Source organism: Formica exsecta, unplaced genomic scaffold, assembly GCF_003651465.1.
Source record: "Formica exsecta isolate Colony F162 unplaced genomic scaffold, ASM365146v1 scaffold391, whole genome shotgun sequence".
Lineage (NCBI taxonomy): Eukaryota > Metazoa > Arthropoda > Insecta > Hymenoptera > Formicidae > Formica > Formica exsecta.
Genome location: NW_021851147.1, coordinates 473,295 through 496,524, shown reverse-complemented (window position 1 = coordinate 496,524; position 23,230 = coordinate 473,295). Strand labels below are relative to the sequence as shown.

The following is a 23,230-nucleotide window of genomic DNA, read 5'->3' as shown; positions in this document are numbered from 1 at the left end:
TACATTTTTCCGCGTTTAATTGCGAGTAAAATATTTAAAAAAAATTTATTTTTGCTCGCAAGGGAACATAAAAATTTCTTTTCTAAATTGTTATATCAATAATTGAAACATGACAAGACTAGCAATATGAAAAGCCTTCAAAGAAATAGAACTTGAGATCGATTATAGCAAGATACAATTATGGAAAAAGCAGACTTTAATTTTTTGTAATTCTAATGCAATCTTATAATAAGCAATCAGAAATTTTTTGTTTTCCTATTCTCATAAAAAAATTTAAAGAAAACTATGCAATTGCAAAGAAATTTTTTCAATTTTATGGTGGATAAAATGGGCAATACTTGCATCGAAATTATGGCAAGATACGATTATAAAAAAAGCAGAATTTAATTCTTTGCAATTCTAATGTAATCTTATAATAAGCAATCAGAAATTTTGTTTTCCATATTCTCTTAAAAAGAGAAATAACTCGAAAAAAAAAACTATGCAATTCCAAAGAAGTTTTTTCAATTTTATGGTGGATAAAATGGGCAATACTTGCAGCGAGATATCATAGGATTATGGATCGATTTATTTCAACGTCGCACGAACTCTTGTTATACCGGAAACATATCCCTAAACATGTCTCCCTATCGCAGTCCCGAGAAGAGAGCCTCATCCCTTCGTCGGCCTCCACCTGCCTTGCGCCCCTATAGTCCACGCTCGTTCCCTCCCCCTCATTCCCGCGCGCACCGTAGCTCGCTCTCCGGTCGTGTGTACACGTAAACGCAGAGGGGATGGAAGGCACGTCTGCGCGATGAGAACCGGGATAGGAGTGAGGCTCTTTCGCGGGGGATCCGACGTGCTTTTCCACCCTCGGCGACGACAGTCCTGCCGCACCGCCAAAACGTACCACACAATCGTGAGTAAATTTGCAAACTCGCCGATCTCTCTCGTTTTATTCTACCTTCCCTGCTAAGTTCTCTCTTTCTCTTTTTCTCTTTCCGTCTCTTACGATGTGTCCTCTCCTCGACGATTCATTTAACTATCTTTCTCTTTTTATCTTGTCTCGTTCAACTTTTCACCGTTCCCTTTCTCTCTCACTCTCTCTCTCTCTCTCTCTCTTTTTTATCTTTTTCTTCTTCCTCAACTTCACGTCTTCTACCACTCATCGTCGCGATTTTATCTCTCAATTTTATCTCTGCGAAAAGGTCCCGTGGTACGCGCCGGCAAAGTTTTCTGGTCAGTTTACGCGCCCAACTGGAAGACGTCGCGTAAAACGCGCTTTGTGTCGCTCACGATTGTCGGAACAACGAAAACAATTGCAGAGAATGATTTTAGAAAATGCGGATAATGTGTGATTTATAAAATCTTTCGTTTCCTTGATCCGGGTTTACCGCTATTGCGATAATCCTTAAGTTTGCGCGCTGAGTCGTGGTTATGTGAAATAATCATGTTATTTGTTATCATTAGGAAACAAAATTTGAAAACTAATTTTAGAAGTTCAGGATTATATATATAAGGAGGAAGAGAGAGAAAGAGAGAGAGCAAATAAAGTGCGAGTCGTAAAGCTTCGTTTCCTTGGTTGGGATTTGCTGCTGATTTTTATTGGCGGCAAATCGTTTCGCTTTATCGCCAAAGCAATCTTACAGTGCTGTGTAAAATACTTTCGTATCATTTATCATTGTATATGAGAGACGATTCTTAAAATTTACGTAAGCTACATTAAAATAATTTCCAACCCGTGTTATCTCCATTTCTATAAAGAATATCTTGAAATAAAATAATATCTTGAAATAATAATGTGAATAAAGAAGTATTTATGCGCGCGTATTATTTTTACCGTTTTAATATATTAAATCTCTTAATTTTTTTTTTATACTTACTTAAAAAATTTTGCCAAGTTTAGAATTAAATAACAGTTTGAAGCGAAAGATGCTGCGTGAAGTTTCGTATAATTTATCATTATAAAAATATAACATTTTTCAGGTTTAAATCTTATGTAAATCTTATTTGGAAAGTACCTTTCTAAATCATGATGATAGATGTACTTAAAGTTTATAGATCTTAAGCTGTTATCGATGTCGTTATTCCGCAAGCTAAACTCAAGTAAAGTTAGTAATAAAGTCTTTATGGAAATTTTTTTCGAAGTCGAGTTAACGATCCGTAAACTAGTTTTATTTTATAAAATATAAATAGCCATATATTTGGCATTTTTTTTTTTTGTCAAATCCAAAGGATTTTGAATTTCTCAATCGTGTTTTTTATTCTTCAAAAATTATTTTTTAACACAGTAGAAATAATCATACTTTACAATTTTGCGATACTTTACATATTTTAATTTTGAGTAACAAAATAAAAAAGAATCGACTTATATTATGAAAAATAAAATATCAAATACGATGTAAAATACGAGAAAGAAATTTAAAAATTTATTTGTTATAATAATGTAACGTGACATTTTTTGTGACACTTTTACCGAGAAAACCACCATGATTCAAAATTCGAGATTCCAGAATTCTGGTTATTTTCAAATGATATGCAAATAAAAGTCACGCTAGTTTTGCGAGGATTGGAAAAAGTTAATTATACAAGATATTGGAGAGAGATTTAGTTAATAAAAAGAGAAAATTTAAAAACAATATGTATCACGGTATGATCAAGTTTCACAAGAATGAAACAAAAATCACGATCGAAACAAGATTAAGAGAATTCCCTCTTCGCAACATGTTACGTTCCGTAGAATCGTGTCGCGCAGACGATTTGGTCAATTATGGTAGAGTGGTATCATCCGAGGTATCGTCGCGCTACAGCGGCCGTGTCTCGAAAGAAAAGGAAGAAATAAGGACTTCCGTTTCGGCAGACCGGATTCGCGATTGTCGGAAGTTTCGAACGATCGAGGAAACAAAGTTAGACGAGCGCGAGATTACGGTTACGGCGCTGTATCGGATGTCCTCTTGTTTCACCGCCGGAAAAGGAGAGCCAGCTGGTCGCCTACCACGAGTCCTACTTCCGTTAAAACTCATCAGATCTATCTATGTATACCGTCTATTAAAATTCATGAGAACATTCTCTCGTGCATCGTGCGCGAAGTATGTATTACAGAGAGCGTCCCAAAATCATCGGATGTCCTTTTAACTGCACATTTTTTTTTTAATTTCCTATCAAAATTCAATTTTTTTTTTTTCGCAAAAAAATTTATCTTCACAATTTTTAGTATTATACGATTTTTTGAACCACGAATAAAAAGCGTGTTAAAATAAAAGATACTTCAAATTAATTAAAGAATACATAGTTTTGTGTGTGTTTGTTGTCTATTTGCTATTCTAAAATTTAGTCCGTAAAGTGTGTTTAATATTTTTAATCGATAATTATATAAAAGCTATTGGTTAAAAAAACATCTGATTTTTGGGGCGTTCTATGTAATATAAACGAATCGAAAGCTTGGACCCCCTCATGATATACGTTGTTCTCCCTTGAACATATATATAATATATATCTAAATGTGATTCACGATAAATATCTCAGCACTACCAAATCCACTTGTGTATGCAGCTGTTATAGTTACTTAGAAATATGAAATATTCTGTTATAAAATGTTAGATATACATATAATCTGCATATATAGTTTAAATGTGAAAAATATTTATCAAATATCTCTAAAATTTTAGAGAGAATATATCTATAACAATATAATATATAACTACAATTAAACCTTTGTCGTGGGGTTGAAAGAAAAGCACGATTATTATTTATCGAACCGTGACAAGTATAAATGAAGCGTTAAATTAACTGTTTTTAATAACTCTCATCTTTATGGCAAATAGAAAAAGTAGGTCACGCATAAAAAGAAAAAAATAAAAATACGAGAAAAAACAATGACCTAGAAGAGATATTTCATACTCATAAAATATCTATGTTTAGGATTGATTTCGACGCTATCATAATATAATTGGGGGGTTAAAATACACAAGATCACAGAGAGGCAATTGCTAACATTAAATCTAACTTCTACAACGAACAATTGATTATACACGTGTCAACCTGGAGCGAATATCGCGGGATATTGTGGCAGGTGAATATATTATGCATCAGTATAGAAAACGCACTATGGATTACCGATAATAATTGTTCGACGAAAATCCATTGACGCAGGGAGAGCTTTATATGAGGGTTAAGCTAATAATACAAGGTAATAACGGGCTCTCGCGTGCTATAACGTTGTAAAAGATCATTCAAGAGTCTGTTATTTCGTTGGAGCCTAAAGACCACACTATAGAATATAAAATAACAAGCTGCTTTGTTCCGAACATAAATACCGATATTTAAGATAATTTACTATTAATAATTATTAAATAATATCGAATCTCTCTGTTAATCTCAATATTTTCGTTTTGCTGTATTTAATTTTATATTAAAACCATATGTTGGTCTTGTTTTTTCAATGTAATTTCATTAAATTCGCAATCTTTATCACATAGTAGCGATTTCAATTTTTGCGTACGCAATGCGTGTGGCCTCAATAAAAAAATATAAATAAATAATATTTACTTTAATAGACGAAACGTCATGTGAATGCTATTTTTCGTGGCTTTCTATAATAACGAATATTTCGCTTTATAAAAATATTAGTGAAATAAAAGAGGCGAATAAATCTTGAACACATATTCAACATTTTATATAATATCTGCTCTGCATGTATTATATATATTTGACTTCATTATGCTGGTAGAGTTAAGGAAATAAAAAAAAAAATGAAAACTTTTTTTATTAAAAAATTTCACGGATTTTAGTAAAGTGACATCGTGATTTCAGCATTAGACGATTATTGATGATCGGCGGAATCAAAACTATATCGGTCGCGCTTCAAGATAAATCGTATCATTATATCGTGAAGAGATATAGTGCCGAGTAATATCGGTAAACAAGATCGAATCGACGCATCGATAGATTCTATATCCTCAAAATGGATAAAACGGTGACTATTCCGATTTGTTCGCGGTCCGTCCGGCTTATCGTTGCATTTCATCCACTTCTATCTGCTTGCGAGCTATGCATTTCCGCCGATAGTGCGCTCACTACGCAACGTGCACGAGTTATTCCCGAGGGGCGGATATTTATATTGTTTGAGATGAACGCAGCAAACCGATATACAGGCAATAAAAGATGCTGTGCTGACGACAACAACGACGGTATATACAGGGTGGCTCCAACCGTTCCACTCAGACTTTGTGATTTTATAGGAAATTTAATTCTAAACAAAAAATTTCCTGTAAACATGGGTCGAAAAATGCTTCCTTAAAAAGTTAGCGCCCAAAAACCTCTGAAATCACGGTTATTTTATATATTTATACAAATATCAGGGAAAATATGCATTTTTTAACAAAAAGTACCGAAACAAAAGTTGTAGAGAATTAAATTATCTTTCAAATGAGATCAAAATGATTGTAGTACGTTCCATAGATTTTGAGATAACCAGTTTCAAATGTAGAAAAAAATGTTTTTTCAGCTATCGATGGTAGAGCTTTTTAAAAATACTCTTCATTTATGCTGTTATAGTTTTAGCTATTTTTTAATGTTTATTTTGCTTGTTGATCATCCTACTAAAAAAATTTTACTTTTCTTCCTTTTTTAAATTAATCACCATAGGAGGATGAAAAGAAGAGCAGAAGGTGAAAAGAAAATGAAATAATAAGAAAATGAAACTTAATAATTTTCTACAACTTTTGTTTCGGTACTTTTTGTTAAAAAACGCTTTTTGTTAAAATACTTTCCCTGGTATTTGTAACAATGTATAAAATAACCGTGATTTTTGGGCGCTAACTTTTTAAGTAAGCATTTTTTGAATCTAGTTTATAGCAAACATTTTGTTCAGAATTAAATATCTTATAAAATCTTAAAGTCTGGCCGAAACGTTTGGACCCACCCTGTATATAACGGATAAGTATCATAATAAGTCGCCAATATTGACTCGCTATTTCTGTGGTGCATCGCCGATTCTTCATATCAATACGCAAAATCGCGGACAAATATTGACTGGAAAATATTATGTCGTCATAGTCGGTTGGTAGTGGACTTTAGCTTGATAGATGAGCAGTTAGGTACATAAGGGTAACGTCGGCGTCTGCCTCGGCTCCATCTCTCTTCAAGAAACGTTCCGACAAATTATTATATCCGTGTGAAATGCTAAAAAATGATGTGACGATTCTTGCCGAGAATGAAACGTAAAAGAGTTTTATGTTGAAAATATTTTTACAATGGAATTCCTTACATCAGCCCCTTATGCATCATTTTCTCAAGATAAATAATTAATCTGGATCAAAAAATTTACAAAAAAGCCTGTATATAAAATTTAAATCATTTTCCTAAAGCGTACTATATTATTTACGAGAAATTTAAACGAATTATTTTATCGCTTTGATCAATAACTTTAAAGCTGCTACGAGGGAAAAATATGTTGTTTATCACAGCAATGAAAAGGGAAAGTGCAATCGACGACGCGTCTTATTTTATCGCTTTGATCAATAACTTTAAAGCTGCTACGAGGGAAAAATATGTTGTTTATCACAGCAATGTGAAAAGGGAAAGTGCAATCGACGACGCGTTTTTATTGCTCCTCTCCGCTTCCTCATCGTCTCTTTAGAGCGCTTACGCAAATGCGTAGATAGTACCGCGACGACATCGGGGTCTGCCGAATCAGCCGCGATAAAGGCATGTGGCACGTGTCGTTGCTGAATCCGCTCCGGTGGGTAAGCAGAGATCTGCGATAGAGCAGCAGGACGAGGGGAATATGCCGATCACGAAGTGCAGGGCACGCGGAATATCGACAATTTATTCCTTATTGGCCTGCACAGCGAACCCCGTAGCGACGATCTTCGCGCGAGCGGCCCCTTTGTCGTTGAATATAAATTTATAGATTAGTTTGGCAAAACGACATGAAAGGTGATGTTTTTTTTTTTCAACTTGGAACGAGTTAAGCCGGGAGCACACATACACGCAGACGTTTTTCTGAATATGGAAATATCGATCAGGCGACTACGAAGAGTAATATCACTGTAAATGGGAGATGCCGAGAAATGCGTTTGAGGAAAGTCACGTTACATTTGCGCAGAGATTTTTCATTTGTCCACGGGATGCTTTACAGTGCAGAAAGATGATAAATGATTTCACCGTGGTGTAGTATCAATCGTATATATTTGTAGATTCCCTCGTATTTGATTATAAATTATTGCTTCTTGTACGGTTTCATATATAAAATGGAAAAGAAATTTAGAACATTTTTTAATCAACATTTAGATTTGTACCATGCTTTTCTCGTCGCAGTACGTGCTTATTTTTTGCGGTAAAAATATCTTTTTACAATAAAATAAAATATTTACACAAATAATTCTTCAGTATAGAAATATTGATAAAAACGCGCACACATACAGAAGAAGAAAGAATCGTGAATGATATAATGAAGAGTAGGAAAAAGGCAAAACTATTTCAAAAGAATTTATTTCAAGCTATTTTCTTGTAGCAAATGCCCGAAGCGTACTTTCTATGGCAAATTGAAAGTTTGTTCCGAAAAAATGTATCTCCCCAAAAAAATCTCATGCATGCATACTAACGGGTATGATGCATCAATGCGTCGACCTGTTTTTGTCCACAGTGAATATTGGGCGTTAACGTTTAATATGATTTCGAGCTTTTTCCGTATGAGAAACCTGCACATATTGCGGGTTTACAACGAAAAAGCATTAAGTGCAAAAACATAGCTTTGTGATAAACGAATTTTAAAATACAAACATTTCTAAAAAATCTATGTTTAATGGATTTAACGGATTTAGGAGTATAAAGATTTAAAATCCTGAAATTTTGTGACTTTTATACACGGTAATTCGATATTTCAATTTTACAAGAGATATGCCAAAATCTGTTATAAGATCTCCTTTTATAACAATAAATATATCTTTTTATCTAAATAAATAAAAATAAATATATCTTTTTATATATAAAATAAAAATATGCAAAGAAATGATGATGACAATTGACAAATATTCTTATACTAATAAAAAAGAGCTATAGAAAATTATTTTAAACATTTTTCTAAAAAATTCTGCTTATTTTCTAGTAAAAATAAAAAGTAAAAAAAATTAGAAAAATATAGAAATATAGATTAATAAAAAAACATAGAAAAAGTTAGAAATATATTTAGATTTTTCTGTAAAGAAAAATTTTTACAAAACAGGTATTTATTTATATTTTTAATACCATAAACTTTCTCTCTCTCTCTCTCTCTCTCTCTTCCTTTTTTTTCGAAATATATTTTTATTATACTTTCAGTATATTAGAATGAAAGATATCCTGATCGATAAATGTGCTTTTATTTCAAATTAATCTGATATTTCGTGAAGATATCGAAATCGAAAGGGATATTCATACGTATTCGTTTATATAGTATTTTTCCCCTCGTGTATTTCTACAACGGCACTTTATACCTGGCGAGACAAACTCGATTTCCTGAGCAAAGTTGCGTTGTACGCAGGTGTCGCATCCGACGGTGGTCCGGCCGAGGTATTGTTCTCTGTGAAAAGCAAAAGCGAATTGTGCCCCGGTTTCGCCTCGCGATATCGACCGTTTAGGCTCGTCGCTATATCCCGCCACTATCGCAGATTCCAGTTATACAACGCTATTTACGATACAACAGCCTCAATTCACGAGTGTTCGTAAGCTTGCGTCTGACGCGCGTATCAGCGTACATAAAGGACGATAGACTGAATGAAACATGCGTTTCTATGAGAGATTATATTGCACATACCTTGTATGGTACGGCAATCAGCATGAAACAATAAATCCAATAAATGTTCATTAAAATGAATTTCGTCGCTATAAATCACGCGATCGATGACACGCGTATATTATAATTATAATAATTTTTATAATCGTGTATATATTTCTAATTATAGATTGTAATTTAATAGACTACACGCTGTCGCGAATTTTATTGTAATCGCGATCTTCCTTACAAACAACGAAAATATATTTTATAATATTTATTATAAATGTGTTGTAGGTTCAATTTTATGTCGCTCAAACCTCGAAAGTAATCCTTCGGAAGATAATGAGTTACAAGCATTTACGTAATGCGAGTACGCTTCGCGAGAGCCCGAAATGCGAGTCGTCGCAGTTTTCTTTGATCGACGATGCGAGATCAAAGCACCGTTCCTTCGGAGCGTGGTTCTCATTATCACGGTGACGTAAACACACACTTCGGAATTCTCTCGAAATTGTCTTGGTTGTGTATTATACTGACTTAAAGCGCGATGTAACCACGATAATATACATTTACGACGATTCCAAAAAAAAAATGAAACGCCGGAAACTTAGAATTTATAGGATTATGAGAAAAAGTATCACAATAAGATAATCAAATTTAATAAATTATTAAGGTATGTATGAAATATCAGTAATTTAGTGTATCTTTATCGTCGGGAATAATTATACGCAGATCACATTTTTACGGCATGAAAATCTGAGCTCGCGGAAAGTTCAACCCCAATTTCAATCCGTTTCCGTCGTTTGACGTGTTAGAGGGACAGCTTACGGCGTTACCTTTAGATGGGATTTCAAATTAACGTAAATTCAATCGATAAAGAGACTCGGAGGCGCTTAACTGGCGCAAAGTTTTTCAATCACTTGTGTAATCCATGTGTTCGATTGTTACACGGCTTTCGAAGTTGGCTTTCGAAGCAAAAAAAGTATCGCTAGAAAATGTTTATCTTTTTCCGCGTCATTTACAATCTCGGAGAGAATAATCGTACGATTTAGATATTGAGAGCAATTAATTCAGAAAACGTTCCGAGACGGAAGAGCACACAATGTATAGATCTCGAGAGCAAAGTAATTCAGGAAACAATTTTAACACCATCAAAAATCAAAGAAGCAATTAATTGCATTAACATAGTTTATTCCTGCAACAATCGTTTGGAATCTTTTCGAGCAAACACATAAAAAAAAATAAGAAAGATAAATTTTTTCAAGATGAACAGAAAGTCTCTTTTATTTTCACGTAACTTTAATTAGCGTATTTTTTTTATCTAAAACTATAAAATAATAGTATAAAACTTGGAAAGTTTTGTTAAACACTTAAAACACGCGCGATAAGCTGGCTTTAAAAACTATGAAACTACGCCGCATATATTGTGAAAGTTTGCAACGATAATTTCTCCTCGTAAAACTAAATTATATTTATTCTTTATCGATATTGAATGTATCATAACAAATTTAATATAATCAAAAAACTGCTCGTTATATCAAACAATGGATAAAAATCTGCGGATTCAACTTTGATTTATAAAAAAATGAAAATACTTTAATACATCAAAAATTATCTCACTTATCATATATAAATACGACAGGTTTTATATCGTTAAAATTTTTAAATCACTCGTTTCTATGACATTTTTTATATATAATCAAGAATATGACATTAAGTAATATTATATGATTAAGAATATCACAGAAACATTTAATTTTTTTTTTTTTTTTGCTAATAAAACCGGTTACAATGAGACGCGCAATTATTTGCATCAAAATTTTTTCACCGACTTGATTATACTTTTAATTATCGCGAAGAATGCGCAACTTTTAAAGAATCAAATTAAATTATGCATCTCGCGAATCACATCATCATCGCTAGAACATTTTGGCTTTATGAGATTCTCTCGGATCCACCGGATTCTTTTTCTTCGATAACTCGATAGTCGTTAATTAACCGCGCAGAGCTCACTAATCGAATAACGAGAGGAAATGTGATTTATCGACGGGCGGTGTCGGTCGACACGTTTTGGAATTAATAAACCGACGATGACGGTTAACGATCGGCGTGAATGATTTGTAACGGCACGATAACGACCGACGAGGCGGACAGACAGGGAAAAATGAACAGCTAGCGAGAAGCTCGCGAGTTTTGCGAAGGACAATATTAAATTTAACTTTTATTTCGCCTTGTTGTAGCGCCTCTCGTTTAACCTACTTAGCGTCAATTAATGGTTTTAACGGTGATGGACTAGGAGGGGTAGTCAATATCGGCGCTTTGATAAAACACCGCGACGGTAATTATAAATTCTCGCTACACGTCTCTTCATCGTGCGAAAGGAGTTGTAGCAGAACAATAAGCGGAACGAAGAATATGTACGTCCTAGTTCGAGCGAAAGAAATTACAGCGAACAATTATACTCATCTCGTTTTTACACTAATGGCGTTGCTAGATAACATCATCGAATATTGCACGTGGCTGAATATTGCGCGTATCGCAGAAAATAAGAATAATTAGCACGTACTCACAATTCTAAGAATTAGCAGAATCTTTGGAACTACTGAGCCATTTTTGCAGTTTTATTAACGAGAAATCAAATGGAGTATATATTGCAGATATATTAAATCTGTTTTACTAATTGATAAATATATGTCCGTAAATTAAATCTATAAAGAAGCGAATGAATGGAGGAAATTATTTATAATAACTTTTGCGATTATTACGACTTAAATTTAATTAATTTTAAAATTTATTAAAGAATTGTTATATATATAAATATATTAAAAATTGTAAAAAAAAGGACGGTAATCTAATTGAACTTTCGCCGAGAAAGAAAATTATTTAAAGAATATACAGATAAAGGAAGTAATGAACTTATCTGATAACCTTGTATTAATCAATGTAATCTCTTTATCACTTTATCCATTCAGATATTTATAAGATTAAAGCAAGAAATTGATAGGCAAAATATATTAACGATGTTGTAATCGCAATTGCGAGAAAGCTCGAGCGATTTCTCTTACAAAATGGCGCGATAAAATAATTTGCTCAAATTTGGCTAAACGAAGTGATGTAATTGTTACCGAACGCGATGATCGCACGTAAATACGACAAATAAACACTTCGAACACGTCCATTACCGACAATCTCCAATCACAATGTCACGCGATTATCTCCGTCAACTTGTTCGAGGCCAATATAAACGGACATCGTTTATTCGCAACGCGAATCTGCACGGCCACAATTGAATAAAATTCATTTTAATCACTCATGCTTCGATAAAATATTAACATACTAACATATTATCGCGCATGCGCGATCCGAGAAATTGGTATTATATCGCGTCTTGCAAAATTGCAACTCGTAAAGTATTTAAAAAACTGTATTCTCCGCTTTTTTATTAGCGAAAAAATAATATTTCGTTTTATCACTGTCCGAAATTATACTATGACAGTTCATTAATGCGTCTAATGCATCATCGTTTTTTCCATAATTCTTGACAAACGAATATATTCGAATTTTAAACATTTATATAAGAAATGTTAATTTGTGTATTCTTCGACCGATTTAAAAGAAATATTGACTGAAAGAATATTGGAGAGAAAGGAATAAATTTTAGTAGAGGAAAAATATTAAAAATTTTTTAATGGAGTCTTTGTGTGACTGAAGCAACAATAGCTCATCATACTTTGAAGATTGAATATTTGGATAAAAATATTGAATTAACTACTTTATTTTAATTTTCTTTCATTTTTTGAGATAAATAAAGATGTAAAATTTTATATCGCGTATATCAAAGTAAATAATTATGCGAGAACAAACATATGCTTAGATTTCTTATTTGTTGAATTACATATAATGCTATTTTAAAAGCCCGTTTAGCGTGATAATATCACGCTTTGTAATCATAAAATGTGCTGTCGCAAACGATGCATAAAATAACTACGCATAAAGTGATGAGTCTTTTACGTCTTACGATAATTACTCTCGAACTACGAACGCATAAATTCCTGACGTTGTCTACGGTATCGATAGTGCATTTGTGAACTTTTTCACATCCGTGTAACTCAGTGCAGTGTACGCAGAAATGTCAATGCCTACCACAGACATGCACATACATACACGCATCCGTTTAAGCGGCGGAATAACTTCGTCAGTGAACTAAATCAGTGTACACGCTGATTAAAATGTTCTAGTTTCAACTCTGCGGCTAATTGAAACAACAAGTGGCACACGGCGTCCATTCCACCACCATCGCAACAATTTCACCGTTTAACCCGTTATTTAAACGAAAAATATTTATTAGCGAAAGCAATTATCGTTCGATTAATCGGGAGATCGTAAAAACGATTGTAAACGGGTTTTATGTTTGTCGATTCATCGAGGACGATTTCATGCGTAAAATTTTTTCAGCAATATCGCTATGCACGTGACATTCTCGATGATCATTCAATTCTAATTTATTATGAAACGTAGAGATATTTGTCACGAAATGTGTGCGTTGTGACGACGAAAAGGAAAGTGACTTTAACAGCTTGTCTCGTCGAAAATCCGGCAAACCAGATTCGACTCCTCCTTTCCCGAGATAGGAAAGCGGCAATTTCCGGGGAAGTTTTGCCCTCGACGTAAAAAATTACGGAGGGATGAAACGAATCTGAAACATTGATATCGAATCGCCTGTCATGATAGCACACGATGAAACTAATATTGCGTTTCAAGCTGATTATTTTATTGAGGATATTTAAGTTTACTTTAAGTTACTTACTTTTACTTATGCAAGTAAAAATTATTGCGGGCTTTCTCTGAATTCTCGCTGAAAGCTTAAATTTGAATTCTCATTTCGAAACAAATTATATCTTTAATCTTTTTGAAATATATTATTTTTATAACTAATATTTTTTCTCTGTAGAAAATTTTAAATACACTCTTTGCTTATGTTTTTTAAAGTAAATAATATTCAAAAGATACCGTGGATTAAGAATTTTAAAAAAGTTCCCCCGAGAAGTTGTCTTGTAAAATTTCGATCAAGTTTCAGAAAGTTGACAACTGAAAGAATTGGAAACTCGTTCTTGACAGAAGTTTGCATCTTTCGGAGAAACAAGAAATGTTAATGCTCTCTACTCGATTTTATCGATTTATGGAAATTCTAAAAAACTCCAGGAGAGAGGGAAAAAATGTTTTAGTATGTTAGAGTTCAAGTTTTAGAACAGATAATTAACATAAAACAACCAAACAGTGAAAATTGGTTATTAGATTTAAAAAAATAAAAGAATTAAATATTTAAAGCACACAAATAATTCCATATATATTTTATATAAATCATGGAGATGCATCTCGCAAACTTCTACTTTCATATAACCAATCGAGAGAAGTAATATTATGAGACATAATATTATAATTTTCATTGTAAAGCACGCATCGTGAATTTACCACCTAATGGAACCGCCTCATAATTGGGCCCGCGTACGCCGACGTGCAAACTATACACGGTTTTCAAATATTTAGCGCAAGATTGCTTTGCAATTATAATTAAACGCGTATTTATCTGCTTCATATTTCGTTAATACCGTGTACCACAATTATGCGCCGGAACAAGTTTTAATCCGACGATTACAGTCTCGAACTTTTCAGAATTATTAAATATACTAAATCATATATTAAAATCGGAAATGTTTTCCCCGCGCATATTTTTAACCATATATTTTAGTTATAGAGCTAACTACTTTATCGAAAAATGATATTAATTGATGTGACTTGTTCAATATTCTTTGATTTATGGAAAATCGATTTTGTATACTAAGTTTGTAATAAATCTTGGATGTTGACATTATATGAACGACCTTATATAAACTTCGCGATGGACCAGTGACTCTTTGACAAGCGCAATAATGCGCCGTAATATTACAGAGCTGCATCGTAACAAGAAGGGCCATAATGGTACCATAACGAGCTACTGCTTAAATTGGGTCAATATAGTTTATGAATAAAAGTCGCGTATTGTAGCAAAGCTACTATTGAAACGAAAAAATTGGCAATCAAGATTAATTAGTCGAGGCAATTTTCCGTTGCTGCCAGATCGGGTAATATTAAGGGGGAAACCAATGACTATCTTTAAGGATTTTTTTCTGGTAATTGGTTAGGTTTAAAAAAATAATAGGTTTTTTTTTTCAAATCACGTTATTAACATTACAAAGTATATAATTTGAACTACTTTTTGTGAAATTTTACAAAATTCTACAAAAAGTCGTTACACTGGTTTCCCCCCTTAATACTTCGCTGTTAAATAAAATGATGTTAGTTACCGAGGCTCAATTCGATTATGATTGCGTCACGTTTTGTTATACGTCATTCGCGGTCGTATGTGCGAAATGAAAGATATGCCAAAGGCCGAAACACTGACAATGATTCAATATCATACTCCTCGCCGCGCGCCGCCACTAATTGGGAACCTGACATTAAAGCGTTTTGCTTTGCTGCTTTGCTAAAATTTCGAGCGCGCTTCGCAAGCCACGTGACGTTACTTTGATACCAGTTTGATGTAACTGCACACCATTTTACCGCTATTGAAACTAACAAACTCGACGATAAGCTCGTCCAACAACGCGTTACGACACACGTATGAAGCGCTTTGTTGTCGACTGAATTGAAGTAATTAATAGCTTTTTCTCGCGTTCTTTTTCATTTTCTTCCCCTTTCTCTTTTTCTCTCTCTCTCTCTCTCTCTTTCTCTCCCGTCAAACTCACTCGAAACCTTGTACTTTTACGTTTCGTCGCGAGAAGGAGAATCAAAAGAATTCAAAGAGTCAGTTTGTGATCATTAAAGTTCATATATAGAAAAATATAACGTATCTTGTGTGCGTGTGCTTCATATATATGGCATATATTTGATCATATTTTACGCATAGGCGTAGAAATCCGCATCAGCGGATAATTTTAAATTCGCTTCCCTAATTTTACCAAAGTTTAGAGGAACTAAAACCATCAACTAAGAATTAAATTTATCAGCAACAGCAAGAGAACTCGGTCGGAGTGCAATGAAACGAGAGAAACACTATACACGACAGATGAACATATACTAAGGATTACTATCGTAATTGGAATTCATGGAAATCTCAACTCTGTATAAAAGCCGACTTACACCGTCGACCAAGTTCTTCGTTTTAATACAGCCAAACGCCGTCGCTTTAATAAAATTCTCAGAAAAGACGCGCAAAGAAAAAGAGGCAGCATCCTCGTTAAAATATGTGCTCGTACTTATATGTATCGCATTCACGAGTTCATCTAGAAATCTTATGTCATACCTCTTCATCGTCGAAGCGAAATTAAATATGTACGTGTTCGAGACAGGGATAATAATAAACTGGGTCATCTGGGACGCTACCTTGTTCCGGGATATTTTTTTTCCTCGAAAATGATTCTTGAGTTTGTGCACTTTGACGAATGCATTACCCGGCTAATTATTGCCTTATAGATTCGCGAACCAACGAATTTTCCCGAGAATGTTCGATGCCAAATATTTGAATTATAAAGAATACCTGGTGGAATCGTATTGTTTTGCTTTTTAATTTACACGAGAGAGAAACTTCTCGTTCAGACAGAACGCAGTCCGATAATATTTCAATTATCAAGAATACCTCTGACGTAAGTGAATATATTGATTCCAAGACACTCGCTTTATTAAAAAAAGAGGAAATTATGCGGCATTAAGATTGTTTCTGAGTTGTCAGTTGAATCTTCGGGACAAGCGCGGCGTAATGAGAAGTGTTAAGAACCGCTGTCTCTCGAATCATAAATGAAAGAGCATGATACATTCATTTTGTCTTTTTAAATGGAGATATTGTATTTTGCAAAGAGACACGACTTTACATTAATATTAAATTATTGTAAAATTTAAATATTAATATCTAAATACTGATTATATTTACATTTTATATATTATTATTTTTTTTATTGTGTATTTTTTTCTCATTCTCTCTCCCTCTCTCTCTCTCTCTCTTTCAACAATTATTTGATTTAATAAACTGTTGTCATAACATAAAATCGTATAATTGCAATGAAGTTGCTCTCAGGAGTACAGTAATATTCTTCGTTAATTTAAACTGTAATATAAATTCATAAAGTTAAATACCGTTAGGAATAAGAGATATAATATTTCGCAGAGAAAGAGAGTTACACGTGGAAGCGCTATCGTGAGCAAAACGGAAAATCCAATTGAGATATTTGTATATATAATTAATTTTTCTATCTTTCCGTATTATATATCTCTCTCAATTATTTCTCCTTTGTATATATCTCGGCGTTACTGATACGTCGTCTTCTTTTTTTAGCTATGTATCATAATTAGTAAAAAAAAAAAACATAATGATTAAATTATTGACAGATTTATTATCGCGATCCTTTTTATTTTGAGAAGAATCGAAAAAGGAACGATAATCTTGTTCAAGAGTTTCTATAATAACACAATCTATAAACACTTTTCTCTTTCCCCCTCTCCTCTCCTCTCTTTTTATACATACTTTTCTCCGATTATGCCGGAGAATATTTGCTTCTCAACTATGTTCGAAATCTCCGCCTTTCTATCCAACATTGACTCATGAATTTAATCGCAAAAGATTTCGATCATGAAAACAATTTTATGCGCGCTTACATCTCTCTCTCTCTCTCTCTCTCTCTCTCTCTTTCTCACTTTTCCACGTTCAAAATTTTTTATCGCAAAATTTCGGAAGATATACGAATGCGAATAATAAAACTGAACTCGATTTACTTTTTACAATTTATAAGTAAGATACCAAAGTGCAAATAAATAATAAAATCTCGCGGTTTCTTAAGTTCATATTGCGAGTAAATTTCTTTTTTCATACATTTATTTCGATTCGAGTTCAATATTCGAAGTTTATTGTCGTTTGTTCAGGAAAATAATATATCGTACAACAATGCATCGTAGAAATTTGTCTGCATTTTTGATGGGAATTACGATGATATCATACGCGCGAACGCGCTTGAGCAAAGTGCAAACGTTGCAAATGTCAAACGAGTATTGTCAATAAAAAACAAAAAAAAATAAAATAAAATAAAAACAGCGAGAAACGGAAACAAACGGTACGATCTGCGTGCCTCTAAACATCAAAGGGCCATTCGCTCGACTGTTTTCTGAAAAGCGTCAAATTTATAACGACGTTTAACGCTCTTACAACACGCCGTGACAACAAACAATGAACTCGGCCATATTTTACCGATGAAAAAAAAAAAAAGAAAAAAGATATTTAATCGCGCTTTCACCTGTATATCCAGTTTTATTTCACTGCGTGTCATTCGATGCCATCGTAGGTCCTCGAGAGTTTATAACTCTCGCAGGAGCGGAAAAGGGGGGTTTACGGCTCGTCGACGATTCGGGAAGAGGTGTTGTTTTGTCGCGTGGGATGCGGAACGCGAGAGAGAAAAGTTTTATCCGGCTAAAACGCGCGGACGCGCGCGCGGAAAATACACTCGGGACCGAAGTTTGCGACGCGCGGTTTGGCACGAGCGTTCTCCAAAAATTACAATTTACGAACCAGCCGAGAGAATTGTTACAAGAGCGAGTACGGATCGATATTTGCGCAATAGCGACGACATTTTGTCCCTCTTGCCGATTTCTCGTTGATTAAAAAGAAAGTTTAAAGTTTTCCTATACTTTATCAAGAAAATTAAGAATGAACGAAAAAGAGAAAGAAAAAAAGTTAATTATGTGATTATTACTTAGTAACTTAAGTAGAGTCGGTGAAATATAAGAATCTCAATCAATTGTTATTTATTTCACATTTTTTTTATTTCAACGCAAATGCAAATTTGCATTCCGTGATACGCATCATATTTTTTGCACGATAGCTAATTATATTACGAGAGCTATTCTGATAAAGTAATGTAATTTATTATAGCACGAATACGAATTTAATAGCGTGTTAATATTATGTGAAGCAATGATTACAATATAATTTAATAGTTGTATTATTTACTTATTGTTAAATAAATCTTTGAATTTATGTGCACGCGTTTTACAATGACAATCATTTATGGGTAATCCGGAAGTGGAGCCCCCCGGGGGGGGGGGGGGCGGAACCTATTGCGTCTACGTATATACTTTACAACACGACTTTCGTTATGTCAAGGTCAAACTCATTATTTTTTTATACACGTTGTTCGAAAATTACGTGATATACTTCTCAAACTTTATTTGTTAATAACTTTTAAATAAGCAACGACCGCCGGTTAAAACCTTCGGAATGTTGATCAGGGTCATGATCTTGACAACATATGTCAACATCACTATCCTGCGGGGGTGGAACCTTAATATGCATAATTACCAAATTTTCAAATTTATGTGCACGTGTTTTACAATGACAATCATTTATGATTCAATATGACGAGATTTAATATAGTGTGTGAAAGCGCGCTACGCTATAGTCTATTATTTATTTAAACATGCAGTCCCTGCGTTTACATCGCCCGTATAAATCAGACGATATTTTCCATGGCTGCCTGCATTTTTTGCACGGTTTCAATCCCACCTGTTCATATTTAATTCATAGGAAGATACGAACGGCTGATACACAGGCAGCCGTGTCGTCTGTCGATATATGAGAAAACGCCCGCCATAAACTCTTAAGTTACATTAATTCTCGAAGGTGCGAGATTTTTGCGTCATAAATTCATAAATCGGATAAGCGTGTCCCAAGACACATCGTTCACAAATCTAGACGGAATATACGATCGTGTAATGTAAATCAAAGATACATTTCGATATGCGATTCAATTTTCATCTCATCTACAAGTTACAAGTAACATGATTTATCTTTTAAAATGTTGTAATCAGATGTCAATATTAAAAAGAAATATAATTGATCGGAAAAATCTTGTACAAAGAAAAATAAAAATCTGAATGGATGAAAAATTTGTAACAGTTTTAATCTATTTTAATTCAATTATCTTCTTTATATTTAGCTGTTTTAGTTACATCTATTCTTTTTAATCGCGTCTTTTTTTTTGCACGAAAATTTTAGTGTACTTATTTTAGGATTACCCGAGCCAGCTTTGATAACGTCGAGATGCGGGTTTAGTCAGACTTTATCTCGTATCAAATGAGCGTTGACGCACGTGGGGCGGTTTTGAGGACACGCGGCAGCAGTAGCAGTAAAGTGGCAGGCGACATTTCCTCTTCCCTTTCTACCCCTTTACTTGTTGCTTTTCTTTTCGCGGCGTTTAAATAGGCCGCGTTTACCTCATTGAAAAACACGCCGTGAACGCGTCGCGGCTGCTTTTACACGAGAAAAAAGAAAGTCAAGAACGTGCACGCAAGATTTGTATAAAATTCGTCGCGCAAACGTCGAGAAGGTTTTAGGATGTTACAGCAACACGACGAGTCCCGAATGTCAATTTCGAGCGACACGTGCGAATTAGTAGACGGGAGTATGGTATTGCGGTGGTAAATTGCAACGCGAGAGCAGTCGGGACTTCGTAAAGTCGGGTATTGCAATCTTGATTATATCGCATTCGAACCCTTTAGACATCACGCTATATATGTCCGTGACAACAATCCGTCGCTTGATTTGGCTTTGATACACTGCGAGTGTATAGTTAACTGAAGATATCAACTGTATATAAGTTCTCATAAGGGATATAGGTAGGAGAAAATTAAAATAGTAATTATATATAAAATAAGTTAAAAAGAGTGTTATATAAATAATTATGATTTATATTAATAATCGCAAACTTAAAATATAAATATTAAATTCGAGTTTAATAAATTAATGTATTTAATTATAAAATAAGTTGAAAACAGTATTGTATATAAATAATTATGGTTTATATTAATAACGCAAACTTAAAATATAAATATTAAATTCGAGTTTAATAAATTATTGTGTTTAACTATATAAACTCTCGAAAATAGTAAAGAGCTTTATTAAAGAGCTTTATTTAATAATTAATAAAGAATTAATTTTTCAAGTTTGATTTAGAGACGAAAAAGAATCTAGTCGAGATTTGAGACGCTCAGCAAGTAGTCGTGATTGGCCATAGCCAGCCGTAAAGATTACTTCGAAATCTACTTCCAAGATACATATATATAAAAAATACTTCAAAATTAATTTTCTCCTTTATTATCTTCTTAAATTTTGTCCTATTTTCTTATACTAAAATTTATAATAGCAGAATATTAAAGAGAATATAATATAAAAAAAAACCTATATGATAGAAGTTTTTTGTATAAGTAAAACAATGAATTATTTTCCGCGTATATATGACACATCAAATTTATATTAATTTTTTTTTTTTACGGTATGCAACTCTCACATCATACCGGCTTTCCTATATCAATAAGTTACACATTTTTATCGCTGCCTCGTAATTTATATCGAAACAATAATTGATGACGGTCATTTACAAATGTGAGTAATTTACTGTCAGATAATAAAGGACGGAAGAGGCCGGTTAAAAATTCATAATTGCGTCCAATAAATCAAGCGCGGTGCAATTTAAAAATTAATTCACGGAGTTGCATAAGTTGTACGATTCTTTAGGCGGTTTATATGTAACAAAGTTTGCGATTACATTACAGTACGCAAGAAGAAAATCGTTGTTTACGTATACGCGCATATCGTATAATCTATTGCAGCGTGGATAATGGATACGAAATAGAGATAGAGAGAGGAAAGAGTGCGATTATTTTTCGCTTTTATTTATTTCCCCGCCTCAATTAAATTTTCGTCAACGGTAAGGCAATCTCACGGATTTTCCTCTCCTTCGTTATTTACGCGCAAAACGCTTAATCGCCTTTATAGGTCGCGACGTCATTTTTCATATCGGTTACCTCGGATTCGGAAAATCTGGGCACAATTTCATTTTCCATTTTATATTAGATATTTGAAATCAAATTTTTTTCTTGCTTCCACCGAATATGGACGTTGTAACGAGAGAATATCTTTTTTAAAGGGGATTATATGATATGAGATATATTTTATAATTGACATTCTTAATAACAAAAATTTCAAAACGCTATTACATATATATATATAAGAAATTTATTAAAAATATTTATAAAAATGTACAGATATAAAGATATTCTTCGCATTTTTATTTTGAATTTGACAGATCGGCGACTTGGTTCCGATACTGATAATGAGTACAAGTAAACGTAGAAATTCTTTGCTCGACATATGTGAATCGAGTCCTATTTTCGCACGAGTCCTACTTTCGAAGGGAGAGATGCGGAGCTAAACGCGCGACGGTGAATGAACAATGCTTCCTGAAACGGTCATTTTCCCGACGACATAAAGAAAACCGATGAACACTTCGCGAGAACATAAATAGGCATATTCTAGAGCTACGTATATCTCCTACCTCCCCAACCCTCCCCCCCCCCATCACTATTCGCGAACAACTGATGCATCTTGCTATGTATATAGCTTCAGTTTGACGAGAAGCCAATACGGAACGATTGTGCGTAATAACGTGCTAGTTCGTATTACTACTGACAAACTCGCGGTATCGTAACCACTCATGCAGGTTTAATTAATATATATGTATAAAAAAATATAATTCTCGAGGACTCCATATATATGGCTTTCAATTTGAATATTTAAGATATTTAAAGTAGTAGATATAGTTATGGAAACGAGACGAAAGCAAGTTTTGCTTAAAACATTTTTTAGGAAAGTCTTTTTTTTTCTCTTTTCCAATACTCCGTGTAACAAGAAAAGTTTCAACGTATAAAGTTGTGCCTTTTATTTTCTTAAAAGTTCATACCGCTTGATTTATTTAGTTTCTCGAATAACCGCTTCGATAGAATTGTTATAAAATTATTGTGAGTTTTAATCACAGATATTAATGAAAAAGAAAAAGACCAAACAAGTCTAGTACCAATTTTCAAGAATCTCTCTTGGATGATTGCGGATATCTCGAAAAAAGAAAGATATTCTCGAAGACCACGACGTTGACTTACGCTTATTGCTAGAGAAAATGAAAAATTTTTGTCACGGATAAATTAAATACCTAAAGTAAAAATTTATCAGAATATAAAATTAGCGAATAAAAGCTGGCGCTAAAAGAAGGAGAAGAAACTTATAACTGGAAAAATGCTCATGTTATGTATGTTTGAAGGATTCTTGTAGCACATCTCGCGACTTGACAGATCTCGTTATATGGGAACGTTTAGGGAGCCGAGTAGGTCGTAGTCGATTTCGAAGGAAAACGAATAGAAAATAGATGATCGTTACGAGAAAATCGAGGTAAAGAGCAGGAATATCGTCTAGTAGACATCTATATAAGACGCAAAGTTTCCTCAAAAGCCGTGAAACAGAAAGTGGACACAAAGAAAATAAATCACATAATACCGGGTAGTATACTGCAAATACGAAGATTCTCATCTTTTCACAAAATTGATTGAAATCGAAAAAGTCGCATGGGATTTTATCCCTTTAGT

The 23,230-nt window shown here is 33.6% G+C and overlaps 1 protein-coding gene across 1 annotated transcript in view; it reads left to right on the top strand.

The window, feature by feature from the left end:
- Positions 1-833: 833 nt before the first annotated feature.
- The window catches only part of LOC115239623, a 171,795-nt gene continuing 149,398 nt past the window's right edge, over positions 834-23,230 (top strand). The window contains exon 1 of the mRNA XM_029814231.1: positions 834-898. The gene's annotated coding sequence lies outside the window, so the exon portion shown is untranslated. The remainder of the gene's footprint in view (positions 899-23,230) is intronic.